General features: G+C 45.3%; 1 protein-coding gene across 2 annotated transcripts in view; it reads left to right on the plus strand.

Moving 5' to 3' along the window:
• Window positions 1–548: 548 nt before the first annotated feature.
• Window positions 549–21562, plus strand: part of LOC136830540 (gastrula zinc finger protein XlCGF57.1-like) — a 67422-nt gene continuing 46408 nt past the window's right edge. The window contains exon 1 of one of the 2 annotated variants that reach the window (XM_067090054.1): window positions 549–637. The gene's annotated coding sequence lies outside the window, so the exon portion shown is untranslated. The remainder of the gene's footprint in view (window positions 638–21562) is intronic. The other variant, XM_067090055.1, reaches the window with a different exon arrangement.

Genomic DNA, 21562 nt, shown 5'->3' on the forward strand with positions numbered 1-21562 from the left:
TTCTTACAAAGAAATATACTGAGTGAGAAAAGCCTTATCAAGTTGCCAGTAATGCTGTATGGAGTCAGCAACTTGATAAAAGTGAAGACGAGATAAAGAGATCACAAAGAATATAAAATCAGGAAGAGAAATAAAAATGTCTAAAATGGTTAGAATAATGGGCAGGAGCTCAGAGCATATGACGAGGAATGATATGCTGTATAATTAGGGTTGGAAGAGAATGGAAAGTGATATGGACGGAAAAATAGATGAAATTAACTCTGAATTATTCAAGAGAGATAAGAAAAGGAATTACAGGAGATTTGAGGAGGAATTAGACGGTGGAATAGGCTAGGCTAAGCTGACTGACTTACAAAAAAACATTTAAAGTAAAAACAAATTGCTTGACCCTTCGTAACAAAAACAGACATCAAGAACGGAATACAGTTATCTAGATTACTTCTGTTTAATATGGAAAGCTTGCAGAAAACAGAGAATTCATTTAACATTTCAGTAAAAATAGAAATGAAAGAAAGTTCCGAAACGAGAATTATGAAGAAGAAGAAATTATGAGTTGCCGTTGTAAAGGGAAAACCTCCAATGTTGACTTAACCTAACCTGAGTTGTCAGTAACAACGCAGATTCCTGGACTCTTTCGGTAAGCCGTTAATGAGTAAATATTCGTATATATAGTATTTAAGGACATCTGAAGAGTCAATTTAGGCCATTATAGGCTGTAATTGGGTTAGAGTACTGCTGTTATACAGCTGGCGTCGCCTGTTAGTGTCTCGTCCAGTATCGTCTACGGTAGCTTATTCTTGTTCTAGGAAATGAACTTCTATTTGCTAATAAGGTAAAACATTGTGGCTGTTATGTTTTTACACCATTCTTTTCCAAATGTTGTTATCCATGTTGTGATTTTCTTTAACAACTGACTGGAGAGTTCGCTAGGGTAGGCTACGTTGGCTAGTTTAGGTCCCGTGGCGACACTTGAATAAGGACCATCAGTGTCCGTCAGCGTCCGGCCTTTTGTAGCCCTTCATTTTAGGTTTAGAACCTCTGGTCATTGTAACACACTCGCCTTCATTCCATAACCGATGAAGTATGGTTTTCCTGACAGGCTACTTTTTGAGATTCATTTTCACTGAGCCTGAAGACCCCCTGCAAGGGCTTGCCTAGCCTCTATCTTATGGTAAAGGGGACCCCCACAGGGAGAATGGAGTCTTTGGTTCTGGGGAACAACTGGAATGAGTGGAAGTCAGGGATACACAATAACCTAACGGTAAAACTTGACGTTAGTTGCGCAGCCTGATTCCCAGGACAGGTTCCTCATACATAAATAGCCATAGCCTTTCCTATAATGCCAGGTCCTGATCTAACCCAATCTTACCTACCTAACCTAACTTTGGGAGAAGACATGCCCTGACCTGGCCTGGGGGAACTTTTGCCTCCCTTGGACCCCCCAAAAAGGCGGTAACCTGGGCTGGTCGACGACTGGCGGGAATCAGGTCGCTGCAACTAAAGTAAAGTTTTACCTGCCTAACCACACAGGACAAAGTGTCCTACCTAACTTAAGCTGGCCTTACTGTATATAAAGGAATTGGTTCTCCCTGAGGTTACCCTTCTTCAGTAAACGTGGGGGTTAGGCTATACTGGATTAACCAAGTATTTATGATGGAATTTAATAACGAGTTTGTCAGGACTGCATCAGAAATCACCAGAATTAAGCATATTTCACCAGAACTATAATGAAGTGTGTTGTGGTAAACTGTTATAGAACTCATTTGTGACTAGATAGCCTGGGTTATGTTGTGTCCTTGCTCTGTGGGTTTAAGAATAGTAACAAAAGTTCAAAACCTTGACTAAAGAGTAACTATGGATTAAAACGAATTTACATTGTCAGGACATTTCTACATAACACAAATTAACGGACAGTTTAATGCCTAGAAAAAAAGAATGTTCAAGAAGAAATCATGCAACACCGCACTTGTGCTGTTGGACAGCGACATCACCAGTTGCATCAAATAGTATTGTGCTGTTGGTATATATAGGAAGAACAGCAATCATAGAAGATGGCATTATAGTGTAAAAAAAAGTAAGATGAATTATGAAACATCAACTAGTCACATTTCTGTTAATGAAATTTCCAGAGATTTTGCATAAAAGTATAATGTCTCAAACTGTGAGGGAAAATGTTATTGAAAAATACAGTAGTATAATAATACTGCAAGTAGCAAAATGATGGTAACAGTGTATTGAATTTGAATATTTATCATGATAGTATTATAGCAAAATATTATTAATGGACAATATGCCACTTGAGATATTTGTATGACTAGCCTAGGTAGCCTATGACCCACAGAATGTAGCATTCATTTAGGTTTAGGTGAAATTACCTCATGGTTTATTGGCTTAGGCTATTTTCATTACACGGTTGTAGGCTAACAGTACATAGTTGCGAAGGGGTATAATCAGTTTGAAATTTAAAGTATTTTTTAACATGATGTTGTGAATTTGATATTTATTTCCCATAGAAATGCATGGCTAACCTATAAGACCTCCCATGTCCAGCAATGGCCTTATGAAGGAGACAGTGGGGAACTGCAGTTTGTCTCTTTGGAAATACAAAACACTGCATTTTGTTTAGGAGTATTCTCAGCGCGAGTTGGAGTGGTTGTGGAGCTAGATAACAAGGTCTTAAACTGGTAGTTATGGGGGTTAGTGGCGAATACCACTCACTCACTCGCCTTACATTACTAGCCTCTTTTTCTTGAGCTGCTATGAAGAGCGGACATCTCTTTACAATGTCGTTGAATGTTGATGAGTAGCTGGATTATTTTCATTTACTGTACTTTTGTTTTGGTTAATGCTGTATTACTTTTCCTGTGCAGTGGAGAAAAAAACATGAACAACACTGTTGCAAGGGGAATGAGCGTCTTTATGGTGCTTCATATCTCCTGTTACGGCTGACTCCCACAGGTAATCTTCTTTATGTGGGGGAAAGGCATGCACCCTGCAAGGGGTGTGTTGGCTAGGCTTTTCCTCAGTGAGAGAAGTTTGGTAGGAGGAGGAAGAAAGACAAGAAGCTTTTTTGGCCTCTTAGGGGGAACACACCAGAATCCTTCTGCTTTCTTCCTCTCTCCATTCTCCATTTTCCATTCTCCTGGTAGTGCTTTCCCTTGACTGGGGGTGTTAGTACTTGTGTGGTGAAGGAGTCATGCCATCTACTTTCTCTGGAGGGTGACTTACTGCTGCAGGTCTGGTACACACCCCCCAGTTGGGCTTTGTTCCTAATAGCAGCCTTGCCCTCTTGTGTATGTGGTTGACATTCCAGACATGAAAACATTTTGGAAGTACTTGCGTAAGATTTGGTAGACTTTAATTATATCTGATAGCCCATCTTGTCATCATCCACCTTGTCATCCTTGACTTCTCCTCCCCCATGCAGGACAAAGAAAAAAGAGAAGTCTAGGTACTCCAGCAAGAAGTCCCATGAGGCTTCACATGATTTTTCTCCCTTCTCAGTTGAGAGCAGGGGCTTTAGGTCACCAGTGCATGATCGTCGATCCTCTGGCAAGGCTGGTGCTCCTGCACCTACTCACTTGGACAAGAGGACTGTTCCAGATTATTCCATGAATGATCCTTTGAGATGACCAGTGGATGTGTCTGAGCATTCTGTTCACACTGCACATGCTTGGTCTGATCTTCAGACTGGAGATGGGTCCATGTTTTGCTTTTGTACAAGCCTCTTACACAGTGGTGACACCCATACAAATATGATGTATACATTCTGTCCTTTATACATTTCCACATTTTGAACTTTCCCATGTGTCCATACCTATCATGAACAGTTTTATACATTCCAGTTTAACCATTTACATAAAGTACTGACACATATTACTCTTAACCCATCCATTTACGTGCAAGTACACCAATCCTCAAACTTTAAGTCTATCAGCAAATCTCTTAATCTCCCTAAATTCTTTTAACATACACTGCCACTTGGAAATTGCAGCACCAGTTTCAGTGCTATCTTTCTAATTGCAATTCATCCTCATGTATTCCTATGCTTGACAAACCAACAAAATTGGTTGCACATGTTCTCATTCTGTATCTTTGCAACCATTGTAGTCCCTTTCAACTATTCATTTGCCATATCCAAAGATAAACCATTTTTTGTAAAAAATCAGTCCCAATAAAATAAAAAAAGCCATTAGCACACCACCAGAACAGCAAAATCATGCACTGCATTTATATCCCCAATGTTTGTTGTCAACTTCTCCCTCCCAAACTGTGATATGTTCTTGTCCAATTCCATGTGCCATCATGCTCACTCATCTTGAATATCCCACTTCAGTTATCATGCATCATGAATCACACTAGCATTCACCAAGGAAATCTGTGTATCCATATAAATTAATCCACAATTTGTTTTTGTGTTAACACAAACCTTCGCCTTTTATATTGGGATATCTTTCACAAACTGGGCACTTGGTAACAAGATAGTTAATTAGGTGGTTAAGAGGTGGAGATTGGGGGTGTGTGGGGGAGTGTCCCTCACTTGTTGTCCTCTTACTGGCTCACTTTTGGCCTCTGGGTATGTCTCCTAACCCTTCCACATGCAAACTCCCACCCGTTGTTACTCCCAAGGAAATAGTTTCCCACTCACCAACTCCTACTGAACACTTGGTAGAGAGCCATCAAAGGGGGAGGACGTCCAGCCTAGTTTCTCACCTAGAGCCTTTCTTCATTCTGAGGGAGACTTTTTCTCTGTAAGACACTCGTAATTGGAACGAAGGGAAGAGCTCTCGCCCAACTTAACTTTTGTTTCAGGTGCATTGGAGGAAGAAAGGCTCAGGGAGCTGTGGCCCTCCCAGGTCATCTCAGGTGAGCTAAGTGTTTCATCCTTTGTCAATCATCTGAAGGCAATGAAGGGTCATTCTGTGACCATGATGATTTTGATGATCACAGTCTCCACTGGCTCTCAGACCTCCGCCACCTTCTCGGTTTTTCGCCACATCTTATGGGTGATGTGCCCTCAGGTGTTCCCTTTGACCACGTCTCTGGAGGAGGTCCTCCTCCACATGCTGTCTTCGGCACTGACCTCTGCTGTGCTCAGGAAGAAGAAGGAATCAAGAGAGTGGTGAAGGAAGTTGTCATCTTTGTCTTCATCATCAAGTGCTATCACCTCCTTTGTTTCTTCTTCCTAAGCTAGTAAACATAGGAAAAAGTCTGCTACGTCTCCCTGCAGGAAGTCTCTTCGAGCTTCCAGTGGTCAGTCCTCTGCTGCAGATAGGACTGACGGGGTCCTGGCTAGCAGTACCTTGTGTACCACCACACTTGTTGTCGAGTGCAAGGGTGCAACTGCTACCTGGGGTTCTCCAGGCCTCAGTGTACTGGTACTGGCCCCAGTAGTACCCCTACCCCTGCCTGGGCTGGCAAGGGTTCCCGGTCAACAGATCTGGTCCCATCTGCCAGCATGGCTCAGCAAGAGAAGGTAAAATGAGAGCATGAAGTTGTTCTTTCACCCCCTTCCCATTCTTCAGAGAGAGATGCTCAGGGGTCCAAGGAAAGTGACTTGGCCTGCCCTGGCAAGTCACCCAGGCCAGCAAGAGGACATCCCTCACTAAGTCTTCCCTTCTTGTAGAAGCCCCTGCTTTTCAGAAGACTGAAGCACACTCAAGGGACAACCCCTGACCACATTCTCATGAACAGGACCTCTCTCCATGACCCTTGCAGATGTCTTCACTGTGGTTACATACCTGGGTTGGTCCTCAGACTGGACAGGTCATATGCCCAGGTGTTAGAGAGATTGCCAGGGGGCTCTGGCGAGTGTCCCTCGCCTGCAGAGGGAGCAACTTGAGAGGACTGGGAACTGGAGGGTCTCATTCCCCAGGACTTGGACACCCACGAGTTGCAGAGGCTCTTTGAGGAGACATTAAAATGATCCGTCATTTGTTTCTACACAAATACAAACCTGAAGTTCTTTACATTGACTAGATTTAGTTATGTGAACACAAGGTGGAACAGCCATTCAAACTTATTGACAAGGTAGTAAACAACTGACAGGTGAGGGGAAGCCTTGCCAATGTGTTGGACTACACTCCACTTTGCTTTCTGTCGCTGTTGAGTTCAGATGTCTTTGAAAACTCTCTGCCTGACTTTTGCCATTCAAAATTTTTTTTTTGTTAAATGTGAATTGTTCCTACACGATATACAAACCATTGGTCCTTTACATTAGGAATTACTTACGGCGCAGCTGGAAATGGCTGTTGAAACACTCCAATTTACTTTCGGCTGTCGTGTAGTGCAGACGTGTTCTTCCCTCTCTGCCCTGACCATCGTTGAGCTGTTTTTCCCAGTGGGATCTTTCTTTTTCCTCATGTATTTGCTTATTTGTGTGTTTGAAGTATGCAAGCTCACAAAAGTAAGTCTTGTAAGCCCTCCTTCCCCCAGTGTGTTTCCTGGGGTTAGTGGAAAGAAGTGTAGTAGTTTCCGTTCGAATGTTAGTGCTGATCCACATGCCCTTTGCTCGTCTTGTAGGGGGCGTGTTTGTACTCAAAGCTCTACCTGTATTGAGTGTTGCTTCTGATTGGCTGAGCAGTGGGCGAAGTTTGAAGGGAGGAAACAGTACCGGAGGAAGCCTTCCAAGGTGTCGTCTGAGGGTTATATGCCCCAGATGACTCCCTTGGTGGCTAGCTAACCCCTCATCCTCGTTTCTCTCTCCCAGCAAACTTCCCCTTCTGGCTGCCTCTCCTTCAGGAGAGGACTCCCCTTCGTCTTCTTCGCTCGCTTCATCGGGTGTGGAATGACGGAAGGGGGATGATCAGAAATACCTCTTCTTGAGGGTCTCTCCTCACCCTGAGGAGGGAAACATTTCCCCCTGGGTGAGAGGCAGCTCCCTCCACTAACCCGACTTTTTCTTCCAGCATGGCAGTTACTCTCCATGCCAAGCAGGCGACTGACTTAGGAACAGCCTGGCGTTCCTTGGGTCTGTCTGACACGCCATCATTGCAGGGTCTCTTGTCGCACCTGGTGGCTACTCCTGTGGTAACCCATGCTACCGCCACTTCTACCACCATCACTGTGACGATGACAGCCTTTGCCAAGACACCGGTAACCCAGGTGACTGCTGTACCGGCATCCCAGCATGCAGTGCCTCTACCTCCAGGCTTCATCGTGACCCAGCTGTCCCAGGCTGGACCCTTGATGGTGACCACCATGCTCCATTTTATGGTTCCTGCTCCTGCTGTTCCTGGCTTTGCTGGCTCCTGGGCTGTCCTGGCTGCTTCACCTGCCCCAGCTATCCCAGTCACCCCAGCCGCTGCTCCTGGGCTGCCCTGGCTGCCCCTGTCTCCGCTCCTGTAGACGATGTTCCTGTTGCCCAGGTCGCTCCTGCTACCCTGGCCACCCCAGCTGCTCCTGTGACATCTGCTGTTCCCTCCTGGATGGGGGACTTGACTGCTATCCTGAAGAAGAAGATGAAGAAGAAGTCGAAGAAGAGGTCTCAGAAGGTGTCGTCATCTTCGTCTTCATCGTCTTCGTCCTTGTCATCTGCTACTTCCTCCCCTTCTTCTTCCAAGGTTTGTCGGTCAAAGAGGTAGAAGAAGAAGGCTGTCTCTCCCCCCCCAACCCAAGAACTCCCGTCCTGCAACTTCTAAGGGGCTGTCTCCCTCCACAGGGGAAGCAGTGGGGTCTCTCATCAGCTCTTTCCAACCTTCAGGTCAGGGAACCAAATCACTCACCCCTGGGTCTAGCGTTTCAGGAGCCGCGGGCGTGCAGACCTCGGTTTGCACACGTTGCCAGCCCTAAGAAGTCCTCTTCAAAGGAGGGCACTGTGTCGGACACTCGTCTGCGAGGTGCTCCAAGTACCCAGGTCTCTAAGGAGACTCGGGTATTCTGAACCGGTGTCGGAGAGTCAGCTCACCGTACCAGTTCGGGCACGGGACGAGAAAAAGAGCCAAGACAAGCAGGTGTCTCGGCTCTGCCTGCTGGCACTTCTTCTGGTGCCAAGACAGGTTCCCAGGCTGGTGCTTTGGTCTCTTGGGTTTGAGCATCTGAACAGACAGAGAGGGGGTCCCCTGTACAGTCTTCTTGCAAGGTTCTGGCCTTAAAGACTGGGGCCCGTCAAGAGGATAGTGCATGTTCTCGCCAGCCAGCTGTGCGTTTGACTCCATCCAGTCCCCGATTGGCCTGGCTTGGTCGAGTCAAGTGCTCGGCTCGGCTTGCATGAGCTGCTATGCTCTCCTCAGGATAGCGCTTCACAGAGGTGAAGGCTCTCTCCTGGTTGGCAGAGGTGCCCGATCCTCCTCACCTGTCCCCTCAACCTCCTGGGGTTTCCCTGGGAGGTGCAAGTTGGATAAGAGGAACTCTGGAAAGTCCTCTCCCCAGAGTTGGACTACAAAGGCATATGTTCCTGGCTCAGTTCTCCGATCGACTAGATTGTACGCTCGCGTAGTGCAGGAAGGATCCAAGGAGTCTGCTGAGGTTCTCCCTCCTGCCGGGAGAGTAGATCGGGAGGACCGCACCCTGAAAGGACTCGAGGGTCCTCTCCCCCAGGACACGGACACCCCCTAGATACAGAGGACTTTTGCAGAGGTCATTGCGCTGATTTGTCAGCTCAACAAACTTGGGGAAGGGACCACGGCCTTGTCTGTGGATTGTTCTTCGCGCCTCGAATCCTTCTTGGGTCTGAAAAAGGAACCCAAGGTTTCGGTGGGGGTGCCCCATGTAGAGTGGTACCACCAGGCAGTGCAGTCCCTGTGTCTTCACGGCTGGCGGTTATCCAGCATCTCACGAGCGAGAGGCTTTTCACACCGCACAGCAACGGAGATGGCTGGACACCTCAGGCAGTCCTCTGCAGCGGTATACCAGGGAAAGTGGGTTGTCATCTGTTGTTGGTGTCATAGACGGGGTCTCTCTCCGGTCAGAGTTACTGTTCAGCATGTCGCAGACGTCCTCATCTTTTTTCACCGAGAGAAGCTTCTCTCCGTTTCAGCTGTAAAAGGATACAGGGCCGCACTCAGCCTAGTCTTATGGCTAAAAGGAGTAGATATCTCCTCTTCTGAGATTTCTCCACTGATGAGAAACTTCGAAAGGTCTTGCCCACCCAGGGACCTCAGGCCCCCTGCGTGGGATGTGACTCATTCTAAGGAGCCTGAGTTGTGCACCGTACGAGCCTTTACAAGGGTTGTCAGACAGGGATCTGACCTTCAAGACCATCTTCCTGCTTGCTCTGGCATCGGTGAAGAGAGTGGGAGAACTTCACGGACTTTCTTTTGATGTTAAACACTCGAGGGGATGGGGATCACTTACGCTCAGTTTCGTCCCAGACTTCATAGCGGAGACTCAGAACCCATCAATCCCTGATACTAGGTTTGAGTCCTTCACAATCCCCTCCCTAGAGGACTTTGTAGATTATGACCCAGACGAGATGCTACTGTGTCCTGTTAGAGTGCTGCGGCACTATCTGAAGAGAACTTGCCATCTCCAGCCTGAGTGTTGACGACTCTTTGTTAGCACTGGCTCGACCAAGAAAGAGGTGTCCAAGAACACAATTTCTTTCTGGCTTCATGAGACGATTAAGAGAGCGTACTCTGGTGCTGGAAAAGACAACACCTGTATCTTCCGTCCGAGAGCTCATGAAGTCCGGAGCATTGGTCTGACCCTTGCATTCCGGAAGAACCTGTCAGTTCCTCAGGTATTGAAAGCAGGGGTGTGGTCTCAACAGACCACATCCACTTCTTTCTACCTTCGGGACGTTGCCCACAAGTCCTTGGACACCTTTTCCTCGGGACCTGTGGTAGCTGCTCAACAAGTTGTGTAGCTTACCTGGCTCCTCTAGCAGGACAGGGTTGCATCTTGCCTAAGATGTGTGGTTGTGGATGTGAGTATGAGTCTGGGAGTGACTGACCTCTTCTTCTTCTCTTCATCTGGCTCTCTTCCTGCTGGCAGAGAGTGGATCCGAGCCAATATATACTGGATGTGGCAGTCAATGCAGGTAAGCCTATCCTTCGAGCTTCTGTTCTATTTCCTTTCAGGACTATAGAAGCAAACCTGCTCCTTCCTCTAGCAAGGGGAGGAAGAAGATTGTGACAATAAGATGAACCTGATACTGGTATTTGCCTTACTGTCGCTGACTTTTCAGGTTCATCCTAGCCTATTTTGTATGAAATGACATCTTCCTCATTCATACGAAAAGGCCCAGAAGTCTGACAATTGATCTCGCGTTTCCTACAACCCAATCAATTTTCAGAGGCAGGTTTCCTTTCCTCGCTCTGTCGACCAGGAAGGGAACCCCAGGTGTGGCGAACTCCAGTTAGTTCTAGAGATTCACTCAGATTCCTCCCTCCAACCAGTGAGTCTTCCTAATGTAAAGGACCGATGATTTGTGTATCATGTAGGAACAGATCAAGATTTTTTAAAGTAAATTGTATTTTTCCTCACTCTGCAAACCTGAGGTCCTTTACATTACATTTTCATGCCCACCTTGTGCCACCCCTCAATCTGACACTTGGGCTGAAATGCAAATTGGAATGTTTACATCTGGGCAGGTGGGACTCCCGCCTAACGGACGGTAATTAACTGTCTAACCACCTTGTTTGAAAGTTCAACAACCGTTTCCAGCTGAGCTGTAAGTAATTCTTAATGTAAAGGACCTTAGGTTTGTATAGTTAGGAAAAATACAATTTCCTTTAAAAAAATGCAATTTTTCCTATTTCCTTTTGGTTGTACACTGTGTTTTTGCAATTTGTAAACCCATCAGTCAAATGAACTTTCTTGCAAGGAATCACCTCCACTCTGACTACAGGTGCTAGTTTAGAGTGGGTGCTGTATGCCCCGTGTTAGAAAGCTTCTAAAGCTTCTTTCTGTGCGCCTTTACTTTTGGGATAGGGCAGGGAGTCTCGATCGCCACGGGCGATTGATTTCACAGGCACGGCTGTCACTAAGTGCCATTCCCCTAGACTCAAGGATTTTTTGTGTTGTCTCTCTCTAAGCTTTTGAGGTTTCTTTGAGTTGAATTCTCTTTCTGTCTCTGAGAGAAGTAGTGCATTGACCCTTCATGCAACTAGTTTGGTCCTCATTTTCTTATAAGTAATTATACAACTATGCTTTTCTACTCATGCAGCAGCAAAAAATTTGAAGTTTGCGGTAGCGATTCATTTGTTTTTTAGTGTAGGTAACTACCCAGCCCTCTATCAGGGAACAATAGGTATAACAAAACAGGAAATCACTTCTTTTCTGCTGACGTTCGACGGAATATCAAATGTTTGGGCGGTTTGGTTTGAAGATTTTTCATTGCTTTTTCCAAGAATTTGGTGATGTACTGATTGTTTTGGTAGCTTTTCAGCTCAGTTTAGTTAGGGTTACTGCAGTTTGTGATTCATTATATTTGATTCTAGTTCATCAAGTATTAGATATAGATATTGTAGGGAGGGTTGCAAGACCTGGATGACAAAAGTGACCTACAGTAGTCATACGATCTGTGCAAAATGTAGATGACAAGAGTGTTAGAAAGATCTTACTTGTGCTGAATGCAATGGATGGGATGAGAAGAAATGGAAAGTTTTGAGGTCTCATTTGGATAAATTGGATAGGGATAGGGAGAGGAAGGTGGCTGCTAGAGCCGAAGGTAGGGCTCAGAGCTTAGAACCTATCACTAATATTCAAGTTATGGACTATAATATTCCTTCTTCTCTTGCCCTTGCATTATCCCCCATCCTTAGTCCTCCTGATATTTTACCATCAACTCCTGTTCCTAGCTCCTATACAGTAGCTCCTCAGTATACGAATTTAATTCGTTCCAAACTCCAATTTGTGTATCAAAATGTTCGTATATCAGTCCGAATACTCCTATAAGGAATAACGGGAATTCAATTAATTCGTCCCACACCCAAGAATTTCCCCCATATCAACCCTTTGTACCCACTTTAATACAGTTATTTTAAGCACATGCACAATACAGTCTATCGTTTATGATAACCATATTCAACAAAATAAATAAAATAATAAAACATTTCACAATAAAGTTTTAAGATAAAAGATGAACGAAATTATGTCACCGCGGTGATGCACAGCTGACTTGAGATAAGGGAGGTAGCATTTAGTTAAGAAGGGAAGGAGAAGAGACAGTAAAAACATTACTGTACTGTATGTATGTAAAAGCAGTAACAATTCACATAAAAAAAAAAGAATAAATTTCACAATGATACAATATAAAAACAGTCAAATGCAATACAGTAACAATAAAAAATTGAAAGAGAATCTTACCTTGAGCGAGTGTTCGGGACAGCGCTAGTGAGGCAGTAGAGAGGTGAGGGAGGGGATGGCGGTGGGTTATCGGGTGGGAGACCTGGGTGCACTTCCCACTGACTTCCCAGATGTGCCACTGGGACTGGGCTCAGTTTATTTTTCTTTTTCACTATGTTTTGCCTGTTTGCTTTCACTTAAACTTGATTCGCCCGAATCGCTTCTTTTTGTTACAGTAAAATACTTATCGAGTGACACTTGCCTTTTGCGATTTTTTAGTACTCTGTATAAATAACTCATCCCCATATTATCAAACAAACTGGCACCACATTCTGCTTCTGAGTGTCTTGGATTGTTTGTTTCTACTGATTTCTTTATATTTTCCCACATTTCACACCACTTCCTGATTTCTGTGGATGACATTGGCGAAGTCAGCACCTCATCCTCGGATGAAGAAAGTTCCTCTAACTCACATCTCTTTGTTTCTTTGAGAATCTCTTTCAATTCAGCCACTGTCAACTCCTAGTCGTGTACGTCAATCAGTTCGTTTATGTCTTCATGGTCTGCCTCTAGCCCCATGATTTTGCCAAATGACACGATCTCCTCTACAGTTTGGTCCTCATGGACGAAACCTTCAAAGTCATGTTCAAGAACGCAGTCAGGCCATAGTTTTCCCTTTGCAAAATTGAGCATTCTTTTTGTGACACCTGCCATGCTTTATTAATGAGCTTTAAGCAGCTGATGATATCAAAATGCTCCTTCCAAAACTCCTTAAGGGTCAGGTTCGTAGCTTCGGCAACCTCGAAGCATCTTTGAAACAGAGCCTTAGTGTAGAGTTTTTTAAAGTTGGATATGACCTGCTGATCCATGGGCTGGAGTATGGGGGTGTTATTGGGAGGGAGGAGCACAACGTCGATGAAGTCAAACTGTCCGTCCAACAGCCCGCGATCTTTCATGTCCTTCGGATGGGCAGGTGAGTTGTCCATTACAAGTATGGCTTTGAGCGGCAATCCATTGTCTTCTAAAATAACTTTTTATAGTTGGGCAGGACACTTTGCAAAAATTGCAAGAATATGATGCGATAAAGTTAAGCAAAGTCTTAACCACAAGCACAAACATGAACTTAAGGTACAATTTAGACTAGTGCGGATCAACGAGTTTGTGTCAGGGTCACGATGTAAATGTGGTAGATTAAGGACTTTTCCAAACCTACTTTGACATTTTAAAAAAGAGAACCATTATCCCAATTGTTTTATTGCCTTCCCACTATGTATCCATCTGTCCCTGCATCCACATGGCCCTCCCCCCATAATCCAGGCCCAAGGGGATCCCGTCTCTCCCCCCCCACAATCCCAGCCGGCCACGCGTGAGATTGCACAAAACAGCTCGTAAATAGAATTTGTAGCTCGCATATGAAACAGAATTTTTCGAAAATTTTACTTCGTATAACGAAAACACGAATAACGAATCATTCGTACCCCGAGGAATCACTGTACTTCCAAAGCCGATGCCGTCGCCAGCCTTGAGTGTAAGTTTGACCACAAATTTGATCTTGTGGTCAATACTGTGTCTAAATTAGGTGAATCGCTTAAGGTCCATGTGAGCGAAGTGCATAGTATTAAGCAAGTGCCAGTGCCAGTGTCAGTGCCAGACGAAGGTCACTGTCACACTCCCCTGTACCTGGGAGTGGACATACCGGAGGGCCAAGGGAGGTCAGCAGGGTTGGCCCATGGGTAGTTTCCCCCTCAACCAATTCGATGGTTCAGGTTCTGACAGCCGTTGGAAAGGCGTCACTGTTAGTGCTCACCAGTTATCATCTGACTCTGATCTCTCCAGTCCGGATAAGAGATGTTTTTTGCACTTTCTGGGAAAATCTCGTTCCTTGAAGAGAAGCCATGGTAGAGAGACCATTCCCATTTCTTTAAAGCGTGCTAGAGATCCTTCACTCAACCCGCAACTAGGTTGCAGTATGTGGCGCAGCCTGGTTCATCATTGGCCTGAGCATTCCCATGCAGAATGCCAGTGTTTGGCGCCCTAGCGCAAATACAAGAAGACGTCCTGCCTACCTTTAAGGTGAGAGCACATGAAATCAGGGCTGTCACCACTTCTTTTGCTTTTAGGCATATGTTGCTCTCGGCCATCCTCCAGTCAGCATACTGGAAATGCAACTCCATTTTTGCCTCACACTATTTGAGGGAAATAGAAACAACGTTTGAAAATTGCAGTACCTTAGGTCTGTTATCAGCGGCTGGCGCAGTGTTTTGTGGGAAGAATCATAGGAAGCACCCCTTCCTATCTGCAACTTCTTCACCTTGATCTTTGGGTGTTGAGTTTTTTTGGGGGATCCTGGGGCGTACTTGTACCTGGAGTGCCCATCAATCTGTGGTAGTGGTAGGATGGTTTTTAATTTTTATTGTTGTCGGTGTAGGTAACAACTTTATTTGGTCTTTTATCAACTTTATTTGGTCTTTTATCAATTTTATTTGGGTCTTTTATATTTTGGTACTGTGCCCAGGGCAAGGGCAGTTTTTTCTCTGATGTTTCATGGGTGTTCGGAAAACTCCTTCACTCCAAAGCCCCTCCCCCCAAAGTAGCAACTTCTCACGGCTATACCGCTAAATCGCTACAGGTCAAAATGAGCACTGACCAAAGGCAATACTGTACAGTACTGTACTGTAATCACCTGCTGTAGCTCTCTTACCAGGTAAGGATACAACAAGCATTTTATCAGTGCTAACAGATTTTTATGTTGCAAATTCATCTTCATAACTGAATGTTTTTGGAACAGAATATGCCCATTTATTCCACCACCTATCATTGTGGGATACAACTCTGTAATTACTTGGTAAGTTACTTATATGAAAATGGTATTGTCATGATAAAATTGTTTCATATATACTTACCAAGTAATTACAAGATCAGAGCCTTCCCTCCTCCCCTCTAATGGACATTCAACACGAGAGAAGTGATTGTCTCTATTTTGTTGTACCTATTGTTTCCTGACAGAAGGTGGGGTAGTTACCTACACTAGAAAACAAATGAATCGCTACCATAAACTTCAAATTTTGTACATATAACTTACCTGGTAATTATATATATAGCTGTAGTCTCTGACGCCACGGCAGAAAATTGAAAATCGCGACAGCGCTAATGAATGGTCACGTGATACCCTTCCCACTGCCCTCTACAGGTGAGTGAGAGGAACCATAACCCAAACTCTTCATATGTTTCTGCCGTGTGGTACCGGTAAGACCGGTGCAGCTTAGCAGAGAATTATTGCTGATTCTTTCGTTGGACATTGTTGGTGATGTACAATTGTTTGATGAATCTTTTGGCAGACATTGTTTGTGCTTAGCTTTTTTCATCCCCGCCTTCCTTATTTAGCGATTATGTCGGACACTGGTCCTCGGTATAGGTTTTGTAGCAAGGGCCGCAAAACCAGATTAGGAAATTACCATTGACCTCATCTGTGTGTTCGGGTGTAGAGGACAGGTTTGTTCGGTATCGTTAACTCCGTGAAGAATGTAAGGATTTCGTCAGGGAAGAATGGAAGATTTTAAATGCTTATCTGAGAGAAGGCTTCAAAAGAGAGAGCTAGAAAAGCTTCAGCTAGGACTACCTCTTTATCCTCCCGTGATAGTCAGGATTTATTCTTTTCACATTAACCCTGATATTCTTCTAACAAATCTCCTATCCTGACCCCATATTCCCAACCCGAGCATCGCGGCTGGGCTCCAAGACGCATCAGACGCGCCGCTTTAGTGTGATGTTTGCCGCATGGAGCGGATGAGTAAGTCTTTGCAGTAAGTAAGTGCAGGTTCGTGATAGTGTGCAGTGGAGGAGCTGGCTGTCTGGCCCACTCATTCTCCTAGGCCTGGACCTCTGTCAAACTCCCCAGCACCAGGGAGAGCAAGTCGAAAGCCCAAGGAGGTGAGGACCTGCCTGGAGTAGTGCTGGCCCCTCAAGCAGTCCTGTTGTTGCTTCCCAGGATGCATAGCCAGAAAGGTACATCAAGGTGTATGTCTGAGTGAATGAGTGAGGCCCGCTAAGAGAGGTTGGCGCCAGAAAGATGTCTCGAGACCATTCAAGAGGTCTAGGCTGGTATCTCCTTTTGCAGTTCCCGAAAAGAGTGGCGCTAAGATCAACCTCCTTCGTAGTTTTTGGGAGGAGCCCGAACAGCGATTCCGGTCATTCGGGAGACAAGAGGTGATGTTGAAGCGCGAGACGCCATAAGAAGAGTGTGGTGTTGTTCTGCCTGTTGTTGCTAAGCTTCTGGCGTGATTGCTGCATCTAGCGCCACGCGCCATGCGCCATCCTCGCTTCTTCTGGCTCATCGCACCATACGCCACGACATTTATCCTCCTGGCGCCATGCGCCAAGCGCCAAAATTGCTTTCCCTGGTGACTCTCTCCAACACCAAGGTCACCGCGTTCTTCGCTCAGCTCCAAGATTCTCCTTCTTCCGCCTTGCCTCAAGATTTGTTTTGGCGGAAATGAATAGGAAGCTTGATAGTACTTCGACTTTATGAAAAAGTGATCCTTCCGTGAATTTAACTGCAAGTTGCTTCTGATTTCAAAGGATTTTTCATCGAATGCGCTTCCTACGAGCTATCCTGTGCTGCATTCTCTCGAAAACGAATCTTCCTCCATCTAGATCCTTGGTTCTTCTCCGATTTCTGTTGCGATGTTGTTTCGATCGGAGGCGGAGGTACAACCAGAGAAAGAGAAGCCTTTATCGAGCCATAAGCAACTGCATCAGTATTTTCTGGAGAATTTTCTGATCTTTTCAGCATTCCAGCTTTCTCCAACTCAATACGCCTGTGATAATAGACAGACACTTCGCTGGCTACCAAATTAGTTTTTCTATTTCGGCCAAGAAAGGATTAAAGAAAATGGAGGAGTGGCTTGCAGAGAGAAGAGGGAACAAGTGGCGCACTGTTTATTTTCTTCAAATTGTCATTCGCCAGGGTGGTTGGTACGAGACTGGAGAATCTTTCTAGAGTAGCTGCCTCCTCCCAAGGATTTCTCTAGCTGGTGATTCGCCAGGAGGTCGGCTCTAATTCAGCCAAAAGTATCTTTTTCACATCGGAATTTGATCACTCTTCTGCAAGAATGCTTTTAAGATTTTGAAGTTATAAGTTTCCTCGATTGGTCGGTTGAGCTCTTTGGGAGGAAACTACAAAAGCTTGCGCCCCCTTCAGACGATCAGTTCGCTTCCCCGTCCGATGTGTTAGCTTGCATCGACAGGAGCATTAGAGATGCGGCGGAACTCTCTTCTTGTGATTACGATGGGAATTCTCAAGAAACGTGAACTATGGTGTTCTTTTCACCACTAAAGGAGTCTCTCGGTCCAGAAGTCAGCTTTGTTGTTTGGGTCTTAGATAGGAAACATCTTTCCTGAGGGAAATAGTATCTGAGATCGCTTTCTGACTCTTCAACAGAAGTCAACTCAAGACTTTGCTGGTACAGTCCACTAATAGCTTCCAAACTGCCTTCAACAGTTGCTCGCCCGACAAACGTCAACGGATAACCGTCGCCCTTCGTGAAGAGCCCTGCTGAATCGCTTCTCAGATCGAGAGGGAGAGGTCGCTTTGTACCCAAAGCGATCAAACCCTCCGACAAGAAGTGAGAGCGCCTCCCTTCATTCACCAGTAGGAGCCAAACTGTCAGCTTTCTGGACAGTCTGGGAAGAAAGGGGAGCAGAACCTTGGACAGTCTCGGTTTTAAAGGAAGGCTATTCAGTTCCATTCTTGAAGGACTCTTGTCCAGGGAACCAGTGGTCTTAATGGCTATTCCCAGACTCAGAGAAATGTTGTGCTCTAGAGAAAGAGGTGTCAGCTTTGCTAGAGAAAGAAGCACAGAGAAAGTTCTCCCTTTCTCCCAGGAGCATAATCGTCTCTTTGTAGTACCAAAGGCGTCAGGAGGCTGGAGGCCAGTTCCCAGACGTGAGCGCTTGAACCTGTTTGTCAAGAAGACAAAGTTTGTGATGAAACCACTAATCAATGCTGTCATCCCTTCTTCCAGGAGATTGGATGGTATCCATCGACCTCCAGGATGCGTATTTCCACATCCCGATCCATCCTGCTTCGAGGAAGTTCCTTCGCTTTGTGTTCAAAGGCGAAGTGTTTCAGTTCAGGGCAATGTGCTGGCTTTCTCTGACGCTCCCAGGCATTCACCATATTTTGTCATCAGTGGCAAAGTACATCTGTTGGGGATCAGAACAGTTTTTATTTAGACAGATTGGCCTGCGTGCGAAGATGAAGAAAAGGTGTGTGAAGGATTTGGAAAAGACTCTCTCATCTAACCAAGAACTGGGACTACTGCAATTCATAGAAGTCACATCTGGTACCATCTCAAGAATTAGTCTATTTGGGGAGTTCAGATGACTCAGTAGTTTTTCTGTGGCTTCTCTGTCGGTGGAGAGGTAGACGTGCCTGTTGAAAGTGCGAGATTTGAAGAAGACCCAGTGCTCGGCCAACGAGTGATGAGCCTTCTGGGAAGTTGTCTTCCCGCAGAACTGCCAGAGTTTGGGGAGACTACATCTAAGGTCCTTCAGTTCTTTTTAAGAGAAGTCTGGGACAGGAAGAAGAGCCTGACCTGTTTGAGCCAAATCTCAGAGGAGATAAAGGCAGACCCTCAGTTGGTGGAACTCTCCAGTGAAACTTCAGGGAAGGAATTTCATTGTTCCCAAAGAACCCCAACCTCATCTTGTGTGCAGACGCTTCAGATCTAGGATGGGGAGCCACGTTAGGCAAGTTGGAAACAGCAGGCCGATGGAAGGGAGAACAACCCTGCGGCACATCAATCTGAAGGAATTAAAAGCCATTCATTTAGCCCTTCTTTAGAATTTTCGAAGGTGGTAAGGAACCAGGCAGTGATTGTCCAATCAGACAATACAACAGCTCTCGCATACATAAAAAAGCAAGGAGGGACCCACTCGTTCTCGCTATACCTGGTAGCGAGAGATCTTCTGTTATGGGCGAAAACGAACCAAACGACGTTGATGACAAGGTTCATTCCAGGGAAGCTCAATGTGAGGGCAGACGAGCTAAGCAGGAGCTTTCAAGCACTCTCAATGAGTGACCCAAATCAAGAAGCTTGCCTCCAACTGTGGAATCATGGGGTCGTCCCATAGATCTGTTTACCAATTAAGAAGACAACTCAACTGCCTCTTTATTGCCTCCAGTGCCGACGAGGGGCAGTCTTCGTGATGCAATGCTGCGATGGACTGGTCAGGTCTGGACCTTTACGCCTCTTCCTCCGCTCAAGATGTTGAGAGCAGTTCTAACAAAAATGTTAAGTCCCACGCTGACGCACGACACTGGTTGCTTCGTTTTGCCAGCAAGGGAATGGTTCCTGGACTTGATAAGTCTTCTCAGACTTCCGGTGCTTTTACCAATCGAGTAGATCTACTCAGACAGCCTCACTTCAAGATTTCACTTGAGGCCTCCATCTGTTTCTTCAGCCAACTGGGCGCTCAGACCACTGAACGTTGCCTCGTGAGCTAGAGGTTGGAGGAAGGTCTCTAGAGCCATCGCTTTAGAGCTCGCAGACAGTCCTCCACAGCAGTTTATCAAGCCAAGGCCGGGGTCTTCAGAGAGGGTGTAGGAAGACTGGCACATCATCTTCTAAGACCACTTTAGAAGAGATCGCAGACTTCCTCCTGTATCTGAGTGTGGATAGGAAGCTGTCTGCCTTCGATCAAGGGCTAGAGCAATGCTTTCGACAGTGTTTAGGCATAAGGGCTCGATATTTCCTCTAAATGATAAGGACTTTGTCAGATCTTATCAGATCGTTTGAAGCATCCAAGAATTTCCAGAGAGATTGGTTTCTGAATTTAGATGTGGTCTTGAAATGGCTTTTGTGGCAGTAAGTTTGAGCCATTATCGCTTGCTCTTTCAGAGACCCACGCAGGAAGACAATCTTCTTGGTAGCTTTGGCTACAGCAAGGAGAGTCAGTGAGTCACACGCCCCAGATAAGAGAACTGCTCTTTCTAGGTAAGGCAGTCTGTTCTCATTGTTGAGCTTGGCAAAGAATGAGACACTGCTTCAAGCCTTGGCCGAGATCCTTTTCGATCCCTGGTCTCTTGGATTTGGTGGACCAGATGAAGAAGAAATACTTTTATGCCCAGTAAGAGCATTGCAAGTATATTTCGAAAGGACTACAGTGAGAGGTCCTCTCTCCTAATCTTTGGTGTTCTGTGAGGGATCCTAGTAGGCCTCTTCAAGAATGCTCTTCCTTCTTTATGAGAGACCTGGATTGTAGAAGCTCATAACCAGGTAGAAGATGTGCAGCTCAAATTTCTAAAGTTAGCACATGAGGTGAGAGCGGTCCAACCTCTTTGGCATATAGGAGTGAATCTTTCCTAGATTCAATTATTCAAGCTACATTTTTGAAATGTAGGTCAGTGTTCAGCGCTCTCTATTATTTGAGAGAGGTTAGCAATATATGATGGATGCAAAACGCTGGGACCGCTTTGTGGTGACTGGCACGGTGTTGGGTAAGGGAATAAAGGAAGTCGATCCTTCTTTGTGATGCTTTCTTGCTTAAGGTTAGCGTTGTTGTTTTCTGGGATGTCTGGGGTACATTAGACTAGGAGTACCCAACAGTCTTACATATTGGGTAATATTTTTAAAGTATGTGTTGGTGACACCCTTTGTGTTTTCGTGTACTGCGCCTGTGGGAGGGGCATTTATTTGGTTGGTTATCATGCATAGTCCACGTGAGCCCGACTGGCATGTAGCCCCTCTAGCATTCTCAACCCTCAGGTCTATATACCTAGTTGGTGTTGAGACAGCAGATTAAGAGGCAGTATCCATCAAATCAGCTACCTCAACAGGTAAGGGAACCATCATTGTGTTTTTATTTTCACAATTGTTCAGATTCTTTCATATTAGCTGCCATGGCCCACCTCCATCAAGGTTGTTAATCATTATATATATAATTACTTCGTGGTGTTATATGTACAAAAATGTATTTTTATAATAAAATGAGGTTTTATATACTTACCTGGTAATTATATAATCAAAGCCCACCCTCCTCCCCTCTCAGGGTGCATGGCATAAACATATGAAGAGTTTGGGGTTATGGTTCCCCACTCACCTGTAGAGGCTGTGGGAGGGGTATCACGACCATTCACAGCGCTGCCGCTGATTTTCACTTTCTGCCGTGACGTCAGAGACTACAATATATATATAATTATCAGGTAAGTATGTACAAACCTCATTTTATTATAAAAATACATTTTTTAGAAGGCAAGCTGGCACGAGTAGAAAAGTATAGCTGTGTAATAACTTGGTAAGTATATATGAAACTTAATTTTATCACGAAAATA

The sequence above is a fragment of the Macrobrachium rosenbergii genome, chromosome 47 (genome assembly GCF_040412425.1).
Source record: "Macrobrachium rosenbergii isolate ZJJX-2024 chromosome 47, ASM4041242v1, whole genome shotgun sequence".
In the NCBI taxonomy this organism is placed as follows: Eukaryota; Metazoa; Arthropoda; class Malacostraca; order Decapoda; family Palaemonidae; genus Macrobrachium; species Macrobrachium rosenbergii.